The sequence below is a fragment of the Tasmannia lanceolata genome, unplaced genomic scaffold (assembly GCF_043159265.1).
Source record: "Tasmannia lanceolata isolate RefF3 unplaced genomic scaffold, GAP_Taslan_0.1 ptg000003l, whole genome shotgun sequence".
Classification (NCBI taxonomy): domain Eukaryota; kingdom Viridiplantae; phylum Streptophyta; class Magnoliopsida; order Canellales; family Winteraceae; genus Tasmannia; species Tasmannia lanceolata.
The window spans coordinates 38,724,023-38,744,841 of NW_027518680.1; positions in this window are offsets into that span (position 1 = coordinate 38,724,023).

Below are 20,819 nucleotides of genomic sequence, written 5' to 3' on the forward strand. Positions count from 1 at the left end.
ATATTTTTCTTGATTTATAAATATCCCATTTTGGTATTGTTTAATTTGGAGTCCTTAGAAGTAGGTTAACTCACTCATCTTGCTCATTTCAAATTCATTTTTCATTAGAGTTGCAAATTCATCACACATTTTTTGATTAGTTGAGCCACAGATGGTGTCATCCACATAAATCTGGACAAGGAGGATATCTTGATTTTCTCTTTTGATAAATAATGTTTTATCCACCTTTCCCATCTCAAATCTTTTTTCCACTAGGAATGTGCAAAGCCTCTCATACCAAGCTCTAGGAGCTTGCTTCAATCCATATAAAGCTTTATCAAGCCTGAAGACATGATTTGGATGTTTGTAGTCTTCAAAATCTGGAGGTTGCTCAACATACACTTTCTCTTGGATATAGCCATTTAGGAAGGCACTTTTGACATCCATTTGATATAGTTTAAATCCTTTATGAGATGCATATACCAAGAGTATCCTAATAGCTTCCATACGGGCAATAGGAGCAAATGTCTCATCATAGTCTATTCCTTCCTCCTGATTGTACCCTTGGGCTACAAGGCTAGCTTTATTTCTAATGATAATTCTATTTTCATCCAATTTGTTTCTATACACCCATCTCGTGCCAATGACTGGATGATCACTAGGCCTAGGCGCTAGCCTCCACACCTTGTTCCTTTCGAATTGACTCAACTCTTCTTGCATAGCCATCAACCAATATTCATCCTTTTAGGCTTCCTTGATAGACTTAGGCTCTAATTCGGATAGGAATGCCAAGTTGTTACTCACACTTCAATAGTATGATCTAGTTCTTACTGGCGATGTGGCATCACCTAAGATTTGGGATTCAGGATGATCTACCAATATTCTCCTATCCTTAGGTAATGAGTCATCATCTTCATTTTCTACTTCCTCACTAGGTAATGTATTACTTGTAGATGCATGGGGAGGAGCATTTGTCTTAGGTGAGAGGTATTCAATAGGTTCATCCTCATCATGTGGCATTTCTTGAGGTGTTGGCTCTCTCTCATCAAATGTAACATGCATGGATTCTTCTACAACTAGTGTTCTTCTATTAAACACTCTATATGCCTTGCTATGTGCAGAATACCCTAAGAATATGCCATCATCCGACTTCTTATAAAATTTGTGTAGGTTATCTTTAATGTTCAAGATATAGCATTTATAACCAAACACTCTAAAATAGCTTATATTTGGTTTCAAGTTTTTTCAAAGCTCATAAGGTGTTTTCTTAGAAATTTGCCTTATATATACCCTATTTATGATATAGCAAGCGGTGCTAACCGCTTCCGCCTAAAAGTATTTAGGGAGATCATTTTCATGCAACATTGTTCTAGCCATTTCTTGGAGGGTTCGGTTCTTTATTTCTACAACCCCATTTTGTTGAGGTGTCCTAGGTGCCGAAAAGTTGTGTTTGATGCCATGTTCATTACAGTATGTGTCAAAGTGAACATTTTCAAATTCTGTTCCATGGTCACTCCTAATGTAAGATATGGCAATACCTTTTTCATTTTGTAGTTGATTACACAACTTAAGAAAATTTTCATAGGTTTCATCTTTATGTGCGAAAAATATGACCCATGTAAATCGTGAGTAGTCATCCACAATTACAAACACGTACCTCTTTCCACCTAGGCTACTTGTCTTCATTGGTCCAAAAAGATCCATATGAAGTAGTTGCAAGGGGTAGGTGGTTGAAATCATATTTTTAGGGGCAAATGAGCTCTTCAATTGTTTCCCTAATTGACAAGTTTTACAAATGTGATCTTTGGTGTATTTGAACTTAGGCAATCCTCTAACAATTTCTTTTGAGGAGAGGGTCGAAATGAGATCCATTCCGGCATGACCCAACCTCCTATGCCACAACCAAGAATCTTCACTAATGGCATTAAGACAAGTCACATTTTGGAGTCTGAGATTATCTAGTCCAATAGTGTAAATGTTATTGTCTCTAGAACCTATAAATTTCACTTTTCTATCTATCTTATTTTTAACAATGCATTTGTCAGGGTTGAAGACTACTTCAAAACCATTGTCACACAATTGACTAATGCTAATAAGATTAAGGGATAAGCCATCAACATAAAGCACATCATGTATGGGAGAGGTAGAGTTACCTATGGTGCCTTCTCCTTTGACTTTTCCTTTCTTATCGTCTCCAAAGGTAACGTCTCCACCATCCTTGAGTGATAAGGATGCAAATTGAGTGAGGTCTCCTGTCATGTGTCTAAAACATCCACTATCAAGGTACCATGTGTTCTTCTTGTTATGGATTTTAAGGCATACCTACATATGAATAGGTAAGTGAGATCCTTTAGGTACCTAAATATTTCTAATCTTGCTAAGTTCATTTGTTTCCACTTTGGAGTTCAATTTGATTTTATCTTGTTTAGCATATATGCAAGCAACTTTATAATGTCTGTAAGCCCAAGGGTCTACTCTCCTATCTTGTTTTGATGATTCTAAACATAATTGATTGTGTTATTGAATACTAATCAATTTGCCTTGAAGTGTTGTGTTTAAAATAGGATTGATCATTGAAGAAACCAACACACTACCTGGTCATGCTTGAAGACGTACCAACACAAGAGTCAATAGAGCTAAGTGGAGCTCACATCATCTCTCAAGCAAGCATACACAAGATGGAAGATCAATTGAAGACCAATACTAAAGAGAAGTTGAAGGTTACATAGGTATCATTGTACATCCTCTCTCTTCAGATTTATAAGTCAAGGCAAGGTTTTTCAAAAGAGTTTTCGAAAACACTTAAGAACTAAAATGGTTTAGTGAATGGTTATGTGGTGGACCAACATGTTGGGACCCTCATAAACATTCCAAATTTGTCATAGGAATTGAGTTCCAAAAGCCCAAAAATCAAACAAGCAATAAAAATAAAGAGTGCTGATTTTTAGGCTTCTCAGAACTCCGAGATTTTTCTCGGAGCTCCGAGAAATGGTCCAGTAGCTTCTGGCCATTTTCTCGGAACTCCGAGAAATGTTCCAGTAGAATTTTTTCTTCTTCTGGCCATTCTCTCGGAACTCCGAGAATTTCTCGGAGCTCCGAGAATGGTTCTCGGAACTCCGAGAACCTCGCGACAGCTGAGAAAAGAGCCGTTGGGATTTGAATTAATTTGTGATTTTTGATATTACCACCCCCAAACGGTCATATTTTGAGGAGAAGCTATATATACTCAATCAAGAGGATTATTTTCCTCTCTTGAACATTTGAAATACTTCCTTAAGCCTTCAAACACACTTGCAACCCATTTGAGCTTAAGAATTTATTTTTCCCCAAACTTGCCTTGCAACTTGCAAATCTTTTGAGTATTGATTTAGAGCTTTCACTTGCAACTACTATTGAAGAGCAATCAAGGGACTACAAAGTGCATCAAGCTTTCAAGAGAAGCCAAGCTATTCAACTTCTATTTCTTCTAAAGGTGGCTAGGGCATCCTACCTTAATACCCTAGGGAACATCGCTTAGAACTCGGCGAAGAAGGAGAGTCGGTGTAAAGGTGTAAGGGCATCCTTATTTAATATCCCTTGGAAGTGTAATCGCCTCGGAGCCGGGCATCGTGGAGGTCTCACAATAGTGGAAAACCTTAAGGACGATCTTAAGAAGAGTGGAGTAGGGCTTTGCCCGAACCACTATATATCGGTGTGTTCTTTCTTGTTCTTGCACTTTCATTTCTTTTTAGTTTGGCATTTCATTTTGTTTAAACTTATTTGCACTAACCAAAAAATCTAATCAAGAGAGGATAAATCAAATTAAGTTCAATTCTTAAATTTTCAAAAGGCATAATTTAGTGTTAAAATCAATTCACCCCCCCTCATGAATATTTCAATGTCCTTCTAGACCACAATAAAAACAAGTTTTAGTACCACTAGAAGAAAGCCTTTACAAATTTATTTTTATAGTTTGATATTGTAGTATTCCATTTATGTCCAAGTTCACTTTTATCATGTGACATTCTTTGAAGATTAACAAGCCTATCCAATTTTAATGAACTATGCTCAAATTTTTCAAAAAGTTTCTTTAGTTCATCATATTCATAAGACATTTTACTATTTTCATGCTTTAACTTGTTGTTTTCAATAGATAGTTCTTGTCGATTTTCATTTAAGATTTTGATGGTAGCATTTAAATCATGAATTTCAACTTTATATTTTTCATTTCATCATCCAAAAATTCCTGGTCTTTTTTTAACCAACCAAATTCTTTTGTCATGTTAGAAATATAATTTTCAAATGATGCATTTTTATCAAATTCAATTTCAAGTTCATCATGTGCATTCTGCAGGGAATCTAAAACTTCTTTTAAAACAATGACATCATTTAAAGTATTTACCTCTTGATTGTCGTTTGTTAAGGCCATGAAGCAAACGTTTTTTGCTATCAAGCAATCTTCTCCATCATTTTGTTCGCCTTCACTTTCAATTTCCTCATCCCATGTGACGGTCATTCGTTTCCAGCCTTCTCTTCTCTTGAAGCGATTATTTGAGGTAGGCTCATTGTTGAGTGGACAATTCGGGCGAATGTGTCCAAGCTTCTTGCAACCGTAGCATCGGGGTTGAGAAGATCCGTCACCGAGCTCTTCTTTCTTCTTGAATGGAGGATTGGTTCTTCTATTTTTCATGCCTCCCATATTCCTTTACAAAAACTTGATCCTTTTTGTTAGGAGGGCAACTTCATCTTCCATGTCTTCCTTTGCCTCTTCGTTATCACCTACATTACAAGCAAAAGCAATACATTTTCCTTTTTCAATTTTATTTTCAATTTCGGGTGCTTTTGTTTTGAAGATCATCTCATGGGTTATCAAGGACCCTATTTGTTCATCTAGGTTCAATGTATTCATGTCCTTGGCTTCGGTGATTGCGGAGGTTTTGGATTCCCATGACAAAGGTAGGGATCTAAGGATTTTGGTCACTAAATCTCTATTTGAAAATTGTTTTCCAAGTCCCCTTAGTCCATTTACAAGGTTAGTGAATCTAGTGTACATGTCAGCAATAGTTTCATCGGGTGTCATTTGAAAGAGTTCATATTGCCTAAATAGATGATTCAATTTAGATTCTTTAACTTGGTTGGTTCCCTCATTGGTGACTTTTAAGGTGTCCCAAATTTCCTTAACCGAATTCAAATTTGACACTCTATTGAATTCACCGGGTGACAAAGCACAAATTAGGGAATTCATGGCTTTGGCATTGCAGTTTGAGGCTTGTTGTTCGGCTTCGGTCCAATCGTTTAGATTTCTAGAGGGTAATGTATATTCATTATTAATGGCTCTCCACATTTGGTAATCTTGGGTTAAAAATATTTTCATTTTGGTTTTCCAAAATCCATAATTTGTTCCATCAAAATAGGGTGGCCTAGTGTTTGAGTAACCTTCATGGTGTTGAGGATAGTTTGCCAATTTTAGAATCTTTTCTCTAGACCGGTTAGGATTTTTAAATAAAGTAGAGACGAGGCTCTGATACCAATTGAAATTAACAAGACGGGGGGTGAATTGATTAATTCAATAAAATTATGCCTTTTTAAAATCTAAGTAATGAACCTAGTTTGAATTTTCTTCTCTTCATTAGATTTTGGTTAGTTCAAATGAGATCAAAAATAAAGTGAAATGCTAAACCAAAATCAAGAATGAAAGTGCAAGAAGAAGAAAGAACATACCGATATATAGTGGTTCGGGCAAAGCCCTACTCCACTCTTCTTAAGATCGTCCTTAAGGTTTTCTACTATGCGAGACCTCCACGATGCCCGGCTCCGAGTCGATTACACTTCCAAGGGATATTAAATGAGGATGCCCTTACACCTTTACACCGACTCTCCTTCTTCGCCGAGTTCTAAGCGATTGCTCTCTAGGGTATTAAGATAGGATGCCCTACCCACCTTTACAAGAAATAGAAGATGAATAGCTTGGCTTCTCTTGATAGCTTGATGCACTTTGTAGTCCCTTGATTGCTCTTCAATAGTGGTTGCAAGTGAAAGCTCTAAATCCAAACTCAAAAGATTTGCAAGTGCAAGGCAAGTTTGGGGAGAAAAACAAATTCTTAAGCTCAAATGGATTGCAAGTTTGTTTGAATGGTTAAGGAGGTTTTCAAATGATTCAAGAGAGGGGAAATAATCCTCTTGAATGTGTTTTTATAGCACTTGACAAAATATGACCGTTTGGGGGTGTTAATATCAAAAATCAAAATTCAATTTAAATCCCAACGGCTCTTTTCTGTGTTGTCGCGAGGTTCCCGGAGTTCCGAGAACCATTCTCGAAGCTCCGAGAAATTCTCGGAGTTCAGAGACACATTCTCGGAGTTCCGAGAGAACGGCCACAAGATGGAAAAATTCTACTGGACCATTTCTCGGAGTTCCGAGAAGCCTAAAATAAGCAGATTTTGTGTTTTTATTGCTTATTTGATTTTGGGCTTTTGGAACTCAATCCCTATGATAATTTTGGAACGTTTATGAGGGTCCCAACATGTTGGTCCACCACATAACCATTCACTAAACCTTTTAAGTTCTTAAGTGATTTTGAAAAACTATTTAAAAACACTTTGCCTTGACTTAGAAATCTAAGGAGAAAAGATGTACATTGAATTCTAGGTAAACCTCAACTTCTCTTTTAGTCTTGGTCTTCAATTGGTCTTCCATCTTGTGTATGCTTGCTTGAGAGATGATGTGAGCTCCACTTAGCTCCTTTGACTCTTGTGTGGTACATCTTCAAGCATGACCACGTAGTGTGTTGGTTTCTTCAATGATCAATCCTATCTTAAACACAACACTTCAAGGCAAATTGATTAGTATTCAATAACATAATCAATTATGTTTAGAATCATCCAAACAAGATAGGAGAGTAGACCCTTGGGCTTACGTCTTTTGATCGTGTCTTTCATACAATTCGATCGTATCTTCATACTATCCCCTAACTGGCAGGAACAGAGTCTCACAATCTTTCGATTATGCAATCTCATGATCTGATCATACTTGGTCCAGATGATCCAATCTTGTTTATATCATTGGTCTCCTCTCACTCTAGGAGTAGCCTATTACAAGATTATTTCGATAAGCCCCTCAGAGTCTATTCCCATGACCCTTAAACTAGGGGCATCCCCTAGTGCATTCGTGTCGCCATCATCATGTCTCAGTCATTATAGGATTCATTCTATCATTTCAATTGCTTGTTTAACCCATAATCATCTTTCAGTCGTCAAGTAAAGAGCACTTCTTGAATATCAAGCTTACATCTTATGTTCATTTTCCATTTCAGAAGCTGTCATAGGCATGTCCATCATTTCTCGGGTTCGGATCAATTCATTATTACAAATGAGGCCTGGCTCTCCACAACCTTCCGTTGTTAATCCAGATTCTGCACCACCTCCTGCGTCAGCTCCAATGGTCGAAAGCTCAAGAAATACCCAGTCCAATACCACTGCTGATCCCTTGGCTCTTATCCTCCAACAATTGCAGGAGCTTAAAGAAGAGAATCGCTTTATCAGGGCTCAATTGAATGGGATATTCGGCTCAGCTGATGTTACCTCTAAAGGCAAAAGCCCTAGCTTCTCCATGGCACATGGGCATTCTCAAAATTTCGCGGCTATGGATTCTGAAAGATTGATTGTGAATCTCTCTAAACAAGTGGCCACCCTCGCACAGGAGATTCATCAAATGAAGCAACAAATGCAAACAAATTATTTCCAACCTCAGGGCTCCAAGAACCAAGCTGATAAAGCACAAAGCTTTGTTATATGGAACTCGGCCAGTCAAAGCTCTAAGGAACCACTCGAGTCTCTGACTCATGAGCACGATCACGGAGGACCATCCAAACCAAATCAATTAATCGAGCTCAGTAGCAGTGACAGTGATAGTGATTTAGATGATGGAGGAGAACCAAAACGTAGTGTTGCCGGAAGGATTCCTTGATCCCCTGTCGCCAACCGATTTTGATGCTTAGATTCAAAAGGGCACAGGTCTAGTTATGATTCAGTTTTCGCCGAGCCTCCAAAGCCAGACAGTTGCAGCAGTCTTAGTCCTTTTGTTATTTTAATTCAGTCAGTCATGATGTCGAGTCCAGTTATTGAGTGCAGTCTTCTAAAAATTTGAATAAATTCCTAGTCGAGTTGAGTCTTTTCTTACTTTTATTTTTGAGTCCAAAATATGAATCCTGAGTCTGTTCAGGATAAGTCTTATCAGATGTAGTCATTTTCAATTCAATGAAATTTACTTTTTCTATGCATTCCAATGTGTGCTTCTAACTTCAATAAACAATGAGAATAATACTCCCTCCTCGAATGAGGAAGAAGATGCCGACGAAACTCCTCTTAAGTTACAGCCTATGCTCAAACAAGAGGAGGAGCGCCGAGCCCAACCTTTAAAAGAGAAAATTGAAATGATAAACATTGGTACTGAAACTTTGATTCAGTAAATGCCTAGTGGAAATACATTGGCCTCTGAAGAGTGTGAAGAATTGGTAAACCCATTTCGAGGATAAAGAGATGGTCCAGTAAGCGCTACCATTAATACCAGGAGAAAGATCTAGATAGAAGGTTCAAGAAAGAATGAAGGAAGTGAATGTCACATGCTATACAAGGGGCATGGATTGGAAACAACTTCCGTATCTACAGTCAATGGCCTTGGTCACTGGTTTCACCAGTGATAATGTAAAGTCATTGAATTCAATATGAAAAGGGCAAGAGCAATCATCTCAGAGCGATCATCAAAATATCAAGAGTCACCGACTCAAGGATGAAAGGATGTCCAAAAACCAGTATGCACTCTCAAAGTCAAAGTACATATCAATATCCAGAAGGAGGAAGAATCATAATCTCTTACCGGGAAATGCCGTCAAACTCCGTGAAAAATATATATATATATATATAATAATAATAATAATAATAAGTATCAGAGGGACTCTAGTAACCTAGATCGATTCCCAATCTGAACATCGGGAGGCCTTCTTTGGCCGAATAAATCCCAAAATAATAACCCAGCATCAAAAGAATACCGGTTTGCAAACCTTTGAGCCTGAATAAAATTTCCTTAAAAACCCATCAAACTAGGGGCATCCTCCCTGAACTACACGAGACCTGATCCCTACGCTGGGGTACGTAGGTAGCTTGGTCAAACCGAGTTCGGTCGTTTCAAAAGAAAAGGTTCAATCGTTCCAAAAAGAAGAAAAACAAAGTCAATCAGTCAGATAAAAAAAGTTCAATTGTTCTGAAAGAAAAAGAAAAGAAGAAATTCAATCAATTAGAGAAGAAAGTTCAATTGTTCCAAAAAGAAAAAAAGAAAAAAATCAATTTACCTTCAAACTAGGGGTATTCGCCCTGAACTACGCACGTCCTGATTCCTACCCTGGGATATGTAGGCAACCTGTTCACAGGTTCGGTCGAAATCTTTGTTGAACCTTAAGCCATTCTTTGAAAAGCCCTATCCTACCTATAAAGTCCTTCCGGTGTTCAGAATTAATGATCTAGGTCTCGAAACACAAAAAGTGAAAAAGAAAAAAAAAAAAAAAAACGGAGTTCAAAGATCTGCTAGACTAAAAACCTGAAAAAACGGTCTAGGCAAAATTTAAAATCATTCTCCCGCTAAGTTGAAAACCCGAAAGGGCGGCTTAGGCAAAAGTCAAGGGGATAGCCTGCTGGATCGAAAACCTAGAAAAGCGGTTCAGGCAAAAGTTACGGCTAACGCGGTCCGCCAAGTTAAAAACCCTGAAGAGGTGACTTGGTCACGGTAAGAGAATCATTATAAGAAGGCTATAGCCGGTATCAAGACTGAAGATCAAAAAGAAGTTAAAGCGAGTTCAAGTGTCATCCTAGAAATTGGGGGCATTGAAACCAAGCAATCCCAGGAATGGTAACCAAATCCTTAAGGCATTACTGTTTTAAGGAAGAAGTACAGTGTTTATCGATGGAGAAACTACTCTTTGAAAGGCCAGACTTACCAAACAAAATATTAACTAAGTCAGAAGCATCACTCTATTTGTCAGTATAGTCAGTCAATCTTTATTATTCTAAGTTTACTCCTTCAGAGCTCCTCATTCCTTTGCGTGGTGCCTTTTATCTAAGTTTTCTCTTTAAAAAGAGTTAATCGTCGTCCTTGTGTCCAAATGATGCGACTATCTCGGTAAAGGAGGCTCAGCCTCGTCAGCTCCCTGCGATTGTACTTGAAAGAGCTCAAGAATCTAGTGAAATAGCTTCATTTCAAATAAGATCAGCTCAGAAGAATTCAGAAATAGAAACATCAGAAAGCCCAGTTCCCGTAAGAAGATCATACCCCAGGAAGGCACCTTAAGCTTGGAAGAGCCTCAGATGCAAGGGTGGTTGAGCCAATTTCTCAGAAAGATAAACCATTAAAATTTAGAATTTCCTTCTAGTTAGTTAAATACTATCATCGTCAAGAAATGTTTATCTAAACACCTGTCAAGAGGCAAATCTCACTTTTCCATGTTAGTATCCAAGAGAGCCGTTGTTCTAGATTACCAATTTCAGGTATTTATATCAAGGTTTCAATTATCAAAATCCCCAGAAGACAAGACCAATAGTCTATTTGCGAACAATCTTATTGAAGCTTCATGAAAGTGTTCCTAAACCATTCTCGTTAGTCATGCTTCTTCATTCCTAAGGTTTGTCGTCTCGTCATTCGTCAAAGTCTTAGTTTTCAATATCTTTATCGAGCACGATCTCTATTATCCCTGATTTCATTGATTTCAAAAAATCTAAAATTCATCAAATCCAATCTTACGTCAAATTCAAATTCACGAAAAATCTCTAAATTCTTCGTTGTTGAATTCATCAATCGAAGCTATCTCGTTTCTTTGAGCCCGTTTAGGAACGGTGTCTCATTTTCCGAGTCCATTTGGGAATGATCTCTTATCTTCTTCGAACCCATTTGGGAACGGTGCCTCATTTTCCGAGTCCCGTTGGGAATGGTCTTAAAATTCTTCGAGCTCGTTTGTGAACGGTATCACATTTTTCGAATCCATTTGGGAATGATCTCTTATCTTCGAGTCCGTTCGGGAACGGTGTCTCATTTTTCGAGTCCATTTGGGAATGGTCTCTTATCTTCTACCAGCCCGTTTGTGAACGGTATCTCATTTTTCAAGTCAAGTTGGGAATGGTCTCTTAAAATTCTTCAAGCCTGTTTGGGAACAGTGTCTCATTTTTCGAGTCCAGTTGGGAATGGTCCCTTAAAATTCTTCGAGCCCATTTGTGAACGATATCTCATTTTTCGAATTCATTTGGGAATTGTCTGTTATCTTCTTCGAGCCCATTTGGGAACGGTGTCTCATTTTTCGAGTCCATTTGGGAATGGTCTCTTATCTTCTTCGAACCCGTTTGTGAACGGTATCTCATTTTTTTGAGTCCATTTGTGAATGGTCTCATATCCTCTTTGATTCCGTTTGTGAACGGTGTCTCATTTTCTAAGTCCATTTGTGAATGGTCTCATATCCTCCTTGAGCCCATGTGTGAACAGTGTCTCATTTTCTAAGTCCATTTGTGAATGGTCTCATATCCTACTTGAGCCTGTCTGTGAACGGTATCTCATTTTCTTAGTCCATTTTTAAATGGTCTCATATCCTCCTTGAGCCCGTTTGTGAACGGTGTCTCATTTTCCGAGTCCATTTGTGAATGGCCTCTTATCCTCTTTGGGCCCGTTTGTGAACAGTGTCTCATTTTCTGAGTCCATTTGTGAATGGTCTCATATCCTCCTTGAGCTCGTTTGTGAAAGGTGTCTCATTTTCCGAGTCCATTTGTGAATTGCCTCATATCCTCTTTGAGCCCGTTTGTGAACGGTGTCTCATTTTCTAAGTCCATTTGTGAATGGTTGTGAATGGTCTCATATCCTCCTTGAGCCCGTTTGTAAACGGTGTCTCATTTTTCGAGTCCATTTGTGAATGGCCTCATATCCTCTTTAAGCCCGTTTGTGAATGGTGTCTCATTTTCTGAGTCCATTTGTGAATATCTCTTATCCTCTTTGAGCCCGTTTGTGAACGGTATCTCATTTTCTGAGCTCAATTCTGAATGGTCTCATGTCCTCCTTGAACCAGTGAACGGTGTCTCATTTTTCGAGTCCATTTGTGAATGATCTCTTATCCTCTTTAAGCCCGTTTGTGAACGGTGTCTCATTGTCGAAGTCCATTTGCGAATGGTCTCATATCCTCCTTAAGGCCATTTGTGAACGGTGTCTCATTTTCCGAGTCCATTTATGAATGGCCCCATATCCTCTTTGAGCCCGTTTGTGAAGGGTGTCTCATTTTCCAAGTCCATTTGTGAATAGTCTCTTATCCTCCTTGAGCCTGCTTGTTAACGGTGTCTCATTTTCTTCTAAAAACTGTGTGAGAACGATCTTCGTTCCATATCTTCAGAATCCATTTGAAAATGATCTCATTCTCTCATTGCCTATTTGTGAACGGCGCCACATCGGGATTATTTTTCATTCTAAGTTGCGTGATTTTTGCTCTTAGATTGAATTCATTTCTCCATTTATTCTGAGCTACCAAACTTAGGGTGTTCAAAGTAATTGATTCTTTAACTTTTTAATTCTAGGACTTCATCTAGAGTCTTGAATTAGGAACCATTTAGGTTGCATAAGGAGTAATGAATATTTTTGTTGATTAAAGCTACGGAAAATGGTTCAGTCACTTTTGCTTTGGCATTTGATGACTACGTCATCTCTACCAAAGTGGGGCATCTGTGGACACCCTCATTTTGCTACACTTTAAAAAAGCAAAAGATTCGGTAGTTTGTCAAGTTTCGAGTCTGTATTCCACCTTAGATTAGGCATCTGTGCATTTTAGGGTAGATTTCGCCTCGTTGAAGGAATTCTGAAGTTGATTCTCGATCCTAAAGGTTTCTAAGGTGTTCCAATGTTATCTAGAAGATAAAAATTCAAGTTTCCAAGCAAGTGAAAAGACTTGCTATTTTTAGAATTTTCGGGGTTTCTCTCATTTTTGCCCATTTTTACACTGCAGGGGTATTTTGGTCATTCCCGATGTGTCTCGTCTGACCCCGAGTTATATTTGAGAAATCCTGAGTGATTTTAAATTTTTTGAAAAAGCTACTATTTTTAGAAACTCATGGGGCTTCCACATTTTCATCACCTTATGGATATTTCAATCATTTCTCATATATCCAAAACCATCTTGAGGGTACAGCTGATGAATTAGGAGTAATTTCGTAATATTTAGAAAACCTGCTAAATTTAGATCTCTTAAGGTTTTCTCTTAGTCTTGCACTTCGGAGGTATTTTAGACATTTTCAACATGACATATTTGGTTCCTAAGTTGTGTCTATGAAATCTTGAGTCCGTTCATAAATTTTTAAAAATTTGCTATTTTTGAAATTTCTCAAGGTTTTCCCTAATCTCGCCAAATTCTTGCACCTCGGGGTAATTTGGTTTTTTCCTGTGTAATTCTTTTGATCCCCGAAAGGTGTTTAAGAGATTATGAATTTCCTGAATTTTGAAAAACCTCTAAATTTAGAATTTCTCAGGGGTTTCGCTTAATTTGGAAATTCTGAGTGTCGAGGGCATTTTGGGTATTTTCAGGGGATACCAAATGATCCTGTTTGATATTGCTCACCGAAAGGACCTAACTTTAAAAGTTTCTATTTTTGAAGTTTGACCACAAAGACTTTCCATTTTTTTATTTTTCCCTTTAGGGGTGAACCAATTTGAGGGTATTTTTGGTCGCATTTGGATGTGTAATGGTCAAATAGGGGCATTTTGGTCTGAAAAGTTATTTTCCTAAAAAAAGATGGTTCGATCACGTGTTAGGTTTGCACTATAAATATCATATGGGTTGGGTTTATCAATAAAAATTTTGAATTTAAAAGATTTTATTGAATTTTCATTGAAAAAAACCCAAATACATGTCATAACGCCTATTGGGCTAAAACTCACAAGGGGGGTCCAGGTGGACCCACCCATGTGGTTCGACCACATAAGTGGGCGCCCCACATGAATAGGCCACATGCAAAAACGTCCAACATGGGATGAGGTGGTTGGTGACTTGATATTTGTTTTAGAAAAATAATAAAGAAATGAAGAGTTATAATTAGAAAGGGCTTGTATGGTCAGGTTACAAAAACTGTCATAACTTTTATCTTTTTGTCTACAAAATTTTCTATTATACTTGTTTCGAATATCTCGAAAAGATCTACAACTTTCTATTTTATGACTTTTCCTGAATCAGCCTTTAACTAGGTCAAAAATGAGCTTAAACGACAAGCAGCCCTTTTTGGACAAATATCATTCATAAAAGCTAGTTTCCTATGTAAGAAGGCTTCTAGATTGATCTTGAATGATCTCCATTGTGTAATTTAGCATTGCTTGGCTTGCAAGAAATCAATATTAGAAGTAAATACAATTTAGAAGGTAAGGGAAAAGCAAGACATAGGTGAGAATTAGAAACTAACTAAAGGTAGGAGTCCTCACATTGGAAACTTCGAAATCCAATCTAACCCTAACTTTTTCCATAAAAACAAAGCAAGAACAACCTTTGGCCTGGCGCTAGAAAATTCATCCCTTTCTCTTCCTCCTTGGAATTCTTTCCTCTCTTCCTGTGTGTTCATCTCTCTCTCAAGTGTTCTTCACAAACGGAGTTCTTGAACTTCTTCTTCTCCAAGGCACCATATAATCAAGGATTATTGGAGTGTTCTTTGGATCTTTTTGAGCGTATAAAAGGGTTGGACAAAGTGTATATCTTGGATCACCAACCCTAGAGACAAGGATCGTGATCAATGGTAATGATCTCTCTTCTTTGCGAATTAGAACAAGCATGCTAGGGTTTTATTTTTGAAATATCAAATCAATGAGTTTTCTTTTGAAATTCCAGTATGTTATAGTATAAGATTAAAGGCTTTCAAAATCCAAAAATTAGTTTTCCTCCATATAAATATTAAAGGCTTTTAATTTTGGGTTATTTTTAATAAATATCAAACGATTTTGAAAAGGAAAATTTGTTAGAAAAATGCAAAGTTTTGGTTAAATTGTCAAGTAAGGGTACGTTCTCCTTTTTTGTGAAATAAGGGCTGTCAGGTGCTTCTAGAAATCCCAAAGGATAAGAATACCCTCCCCCCTCTTATTCCCTTCACCTTTTTAGCTCACTTCCCTATGCATTTTCACCTACCCTATCACCTTTTCCTTCTGACTCGAACTTCCGACCAATGTCCAGTAAAATGACCATTGTATTGGACTTCATTCGGAAGTCCGAAATTTTTTTCGTCCTTCCGACTCCGACTTCCGAACAAGGATTCGGACTTCCGAATGGAGTCCAGTACAATGCCCAGTGTGTTGGACTCTATTCGAAAATTTGAATCTTCGTTCGGACTTCCAAGTAGGGCTACATACACATTGTTGTCCACAGATGGAAGGGTTACGATGATCCGATGGAGCTGATTTTTTGGGCACACCCTATATATGTGAGGGCCCATCAGATGAACGCTTTGGATGATCCAAACAATGTGGGCCCACTGAGTTTTCGGTAGTGTTTAGATTCGGAGGGGTGTATGGGCTCTTCATTAGCATTGATTGTGTTTCAAAGAGGGGGCCTACCGTATACAAATTCAAGCTACAATAATTTAACTCTTCGAACCCCAATGATATTAGAATGTCCCGAACACAACTTCCACTCTTGGAACCAATTTAATACTATTAAAGAGAGAGAGAGAGAGATGTAAACATAAAATCAATGTACAGTTCCGACCAAATAGTGGCTACAATAGCGTTTAATTTCTACCAATTCCGTGTGAGTAAGTATCATTGTAGACACCCCATTTTGCTTTGTTTTAATCAACAAAGAAGTTAATGTTCTTGTTATCAGTCTCTTTCAGTGTTTTCCATTCCCGTGTCCGCTCCTCTTGTTTTCTCGATCCTTTCGGTTATTTTTATCATGTTTTGTGTCGTCCTGATAATTGTTGAGAGGGGCTGTTCGCAAGAATCCGAGCAAGAGAGAATTTGGACCCGGTTGGTGGGCCCGCATTGAACATTTGCTTAAATTTAGACCAACCAGGGGGGCCGCATATGGTTTTAATGAAAAATGAGTGTTGAACTTACTTCGATCCAGTGCAAAAAGATGCCCATCAAGGGAATAGTCAAGATCTCAAGGAGGCCGTGTTAGCAACCAATTTTTGTTGTGATTATCAAATGAAACTATTTGGATGATCCTTGGAAATGATTTTTAGGCACAAGTTTATAAATTAATGGTATGGATTATCTCGCGAGCAAAAATGATTTAGAGGAGCCACAACCAATCTACATTATGTCGCATCAAATGGACAGTCCAAACCATTCTATGGAAGTGATTTGGGGCGCGCAATCTATTTGGGCCGTAGCCCATAAATTGGATCCAATGGAAAGGATTTGAAGGCAAGTAATGTAACGCAAGAAGAATTCACTCGAAGTAGGGCCCGCTATTATTTAGAACGCCAAATGAATTTCAAGAGTACTCGGTTAACGCATGTGGGGCAAACGTTCCCAGCTTTGGATAAAAAATTGTCCATCTAAAGTGGTCCCCACTTGGAGTTGGTCCGCAGCCCAAGAATGAATAGGACAGAGGCTTTATGGGTTTATCATTATGGGTTGTTAATGTGAAAGTGTTTAAGGTTTCATTTTTCTGGGGAGAAGGCGAGCTACATAGCGAATAGTTGGCGACATAGTAGTGTCTTAAAATCCTTATCTTTCTCTACGAAAAGATTGTGGTGTAATTCAGTGGGCAATTTTATTTTATTATAGAAAGGAAAAGGAGAAGGATACCAACATGGGAAAAGACTATACAAAGAAAATTATGATCGTGGTTAATCTGTTTTGGAAACATGCCCGGAGCAGCTTTCTAAAGAAAAAAAAATATAAATAGAAGTTCGGTGGAAGGAAGGTAAGTGGTGCATGATGAAAAGGAGGCAAGTTGCCCAAAATAAGGGGGAGATTGATAGAATTAAGAGGCCAACAGATCGTGTATTACAGGAGAAGGACAGCAACTTAAGAAAGGAGAGAAAAAAAAACAGAAAAAAAGAGAAGAGAAAAGACTGTGGTGGTCTCGGCTGAGGAAGAAAAGAGCAACCTTTTGAAAGAGAAAAACCCGACTCTGTTTCGGCCTCAACCTCTCTCTGCCTTCTTACACCCCTTCAGCGTTCCCATCTCCCCATCTCTTTCACCTCCTCTAACCATCCCTCAACAGAGCTTTGAAAATAGAAGAAGAAAGAAACAAAAAAAAAAAAAAAACAGAGTGCACGGTTCTGTCTCTCCCCTTCCCTCTGTTTTTGCTCCTCCATCAACCTCCATCAACCCTCTGCATCTCCTACACTCTCCCACACCCCTCAACCTCCCCACCTCTCCATCTCTCTCACTCTTTTTAGCCAAAAAAGTACAAAAAAGAAAAACCGAAAAAACAGAGCACGTTTCCTGTGTCTCTCTCTCCCTCTATTTCTTCCTCTGTTTTTCTTGTTTTGTTTTTTTTTTCCTTGCCTCACCATTCTGCTTCTCAATCACTCTCTCAATCCTTCAATCTCACAAGCATTCAACAGTCGTTTACACTCTTCTTCTCTAATTTTTCAAAAACAGAGTATCATTTTTTTGACGAAAGAAAACGAGAAAAAAAGAGAAAAAAGTGCCATATTTCCTCTTATTCTGTTTCTTGGATTTTCTCTTTCCCTGCTATTCTCTCTCTCTCTCTCTCTCTCTCTCTCTCTCTCTCTCTCTCAACCTCTCGTTCTTTTCTTCACCACCCTCTCTGTTTTTTTTATTTTATTTTTATACCACTCTCCCTCTCCCTAAGCCACTCTCTGTCACTCTCTATCCCTCTCTTAGCATCTCTCTCTCACTCTCGGCCTCACTCTCACTCTCCCTTGGCCTCTCTCTCTCGGCCTCTCTTACTCTCTCTCGGCCTCTCTCTCATCTCCCCAACTCTCTCACGTGAGAAAAATAAAAGAAAAAAATAAAGAAAAATAAACGAAGCGGATCGAGCGGCGGCGCGATTTTCAAATTTTTCGGCTCTTGAATTCGGCGAAGAACTCGATCACAGGTTAGTACACTATTCTCAGATTTTTCTCGGATGATTTGGTATATTTTTCGGATTTTTGCATGATTTTTAAGCATTTAAATGAATTTAATGTAATATTAAATATGTATGCTCAAAATCATGATCTGCATGAGTGTTTCAAATCCGTTTCGTCCCAAAATTTAATACGATGTTCTACTTAAATAGAGTAAAATAACTATCGGATCAGATCGGACATTGGATCAACGGTTTTTTAGAATTTGAGTGAAGAGTCGTATTTTATTTAAAATATTGGCTGAGTAATTACGAAATTCGAAAAAATAGCCATCTCAGGATGATCTATTTTTTGGAATTTTAAATTTTTCTTGTGTTCACCACATCAGAACAAGGTTGGAGGATGTTTTTCGGAATCGTAATTTTCTCAAAAATCGTGTTTTAAAAATAGAAAACTCTTCAAAAATATCTTTTCGACGAAGAAAAATAAAATATATACTAAACGAATTCCAAAAATTAATGAAATTTCGTAGGAAAATAATATAATGCTGATATATTCTACCATGAATTTTTGAGAATATTTGGAATTGGTTTGGTGTATTATTTTATGCTTTCTTTGAAAATTATCAGATTTTGGGAGAATTTTTACAGACATCAGATCACAGATAAAATTTTACAGTAGTCTTATATTCCATATTTCTAGTTTCTGTAAAATTTTCAAGTGATTTAGATCTTGTTTCATATGGGATGTATTGTTAATTCATAATCTTGTCTGAACATTAACAAATCTGAAACTGATAGTAAATGGTTTTCAAAATTCATGAAAATCTCGCAGCATGCTATTTTTACTTATATCTGGTTACTGTAGAAATTTTAATGAATTTAGATTCCTATTTCTAGTAGTTTCTGTGTTATTTTTCCAATCTGATCAATTAATCGTTAATTCGAAATTAAATATGAGCTTAATGTAAAATCTGCAAAACTCTTCCAGTAAGCTACATTTCATCATATCTTGCTGCTGTAGAAATTTCAACTCATTTCGAATTCGTTTGCTACAGTTTCACTTGTAAAATCACTCATATGTTTAAAATTGATAAAATTCATTGAAAATTCTAAATTAATTGAAAATCATCTGAAAATCTCTAAAGAACCTTAAAACTCTGTCACATATTAACTCCTTAATCCATTGAAACAGAAATCTTAAGATCTTTAGATTTCCCTGGAAAAATGGCCAGCGCATCCATAATCGTATCCCTATTGCACTCGATCTTTGACAATTTGAATATTTAAGCTATAGTACGTTGTTGGCTTCGAGGTTACTGTCCACGGAAATCCTGAGATATGCCAGGCAATAAGGTACTATAACCTAAGTATTAAATTGCACAAGGAAAGAGCGCACGATTCCCTTCCTTGGATGCTATTCTGGGCCGAAATTGGTGAACCCTAGAACCATTGGTATTCCTTAATTGTCCATAAACTAAAAATCCTTGAAATCTGAAATTAACTAACTTCAAGAGCTGAAATCGATTTGTCTCGAGTCTTCCGGAACCATTGGATTATGGTTTCCGATATAAGAACCCTTAGAGCCCAATTTAGGAACACTGGTGTCGTGTCTTGTCCTAAGTTTTAGGGAGTCTTAGGTTTTAGGGAGTCCTAGAGTTAGGAGTCCAGCCTCATCACGGACGTTTGCTATGGATAGCAACCGTGCCATAGGTCTAGTTACACTAGTCATCCAATATTTTCCTAGGACAAGCCTAGTGAACTAGGATGTAGGCTAACCTGCATTAGTCTAAGGAACAACTTGCATTTAGATAAGAATCATATAGAATCTTAGATGAAATCCTAGGATAATAAAATCCTCAACTTGAATTAAATAACTCATCTTAAAACTGTTGAAACAGTCAAATCAGTTTAGATCGGTGTCTTAGTTGAGTTAGGCATAAGTAGCTTAGCTTAGGTGCATCGAACTACGTCGACTCTGATCCCAGTGAGGCTTGGGTACGTAGGCAGCTTGGATGTCTGATGGCATACCAACCGCGAGTCGGCACCACAACAAATTGTGGTGTTTTGTATATTAATTTTCTTGTAAATGCTTAATCAAATCACTTAGGATTTTCCATGAAATTAGAATTTTAGGAGAACTTTCACTTTAGATTGAATCCAGACAAAATTAATAAATCAAGATACACATTTAGGATTCACATTGAAATTAGATCATAGGATGCATGTCCCGTAGTTAGCACATTAATAAAGAGTTGAATGAGCCATTTAAAATAAATTTAAAAGAGTTAGCTTTTGGAATCGAATACCGATTATCGGGCAGGAATGGTGCATGTGGTGGATAAATCCCCATACCTTCCATTCTTGTAACCAGGTAACGAGTCTAGATTTCTGGTTAATTATGGGTCCTAGATCCCACATCTAGGTGGCGACTCTGTCAGTTTCTTTTGTGTGGAATTCGGATTGCTTCAGTGATCCCAAGTCCACATAAAAGATGAATTAAAATCAATAATAAAAATGCACACGCCAATCGCGTGGGTACGAGAGACCAAGAGGAGGCGTGGTGGCTCGCGCCCCACCCATCTCGAGGGATCGGGTCCCACAGTTTGGCGACTCTGCTGGGGACCACCTAACTTCATTAAAATTTCAAAAAATAACTCATTTGAATTTAATTTAACTGGCTCATAAAAACTCTATCTCTTTTATGCTTGTTAGATTAGTTTGTATGCTTTATTTTCTCATCACATCATACTCAAACTTAATCTAACAAAACCTGAAGGCATCATAGATTGCGTGAACTTATTGCACACACTTACATCACTTGCAT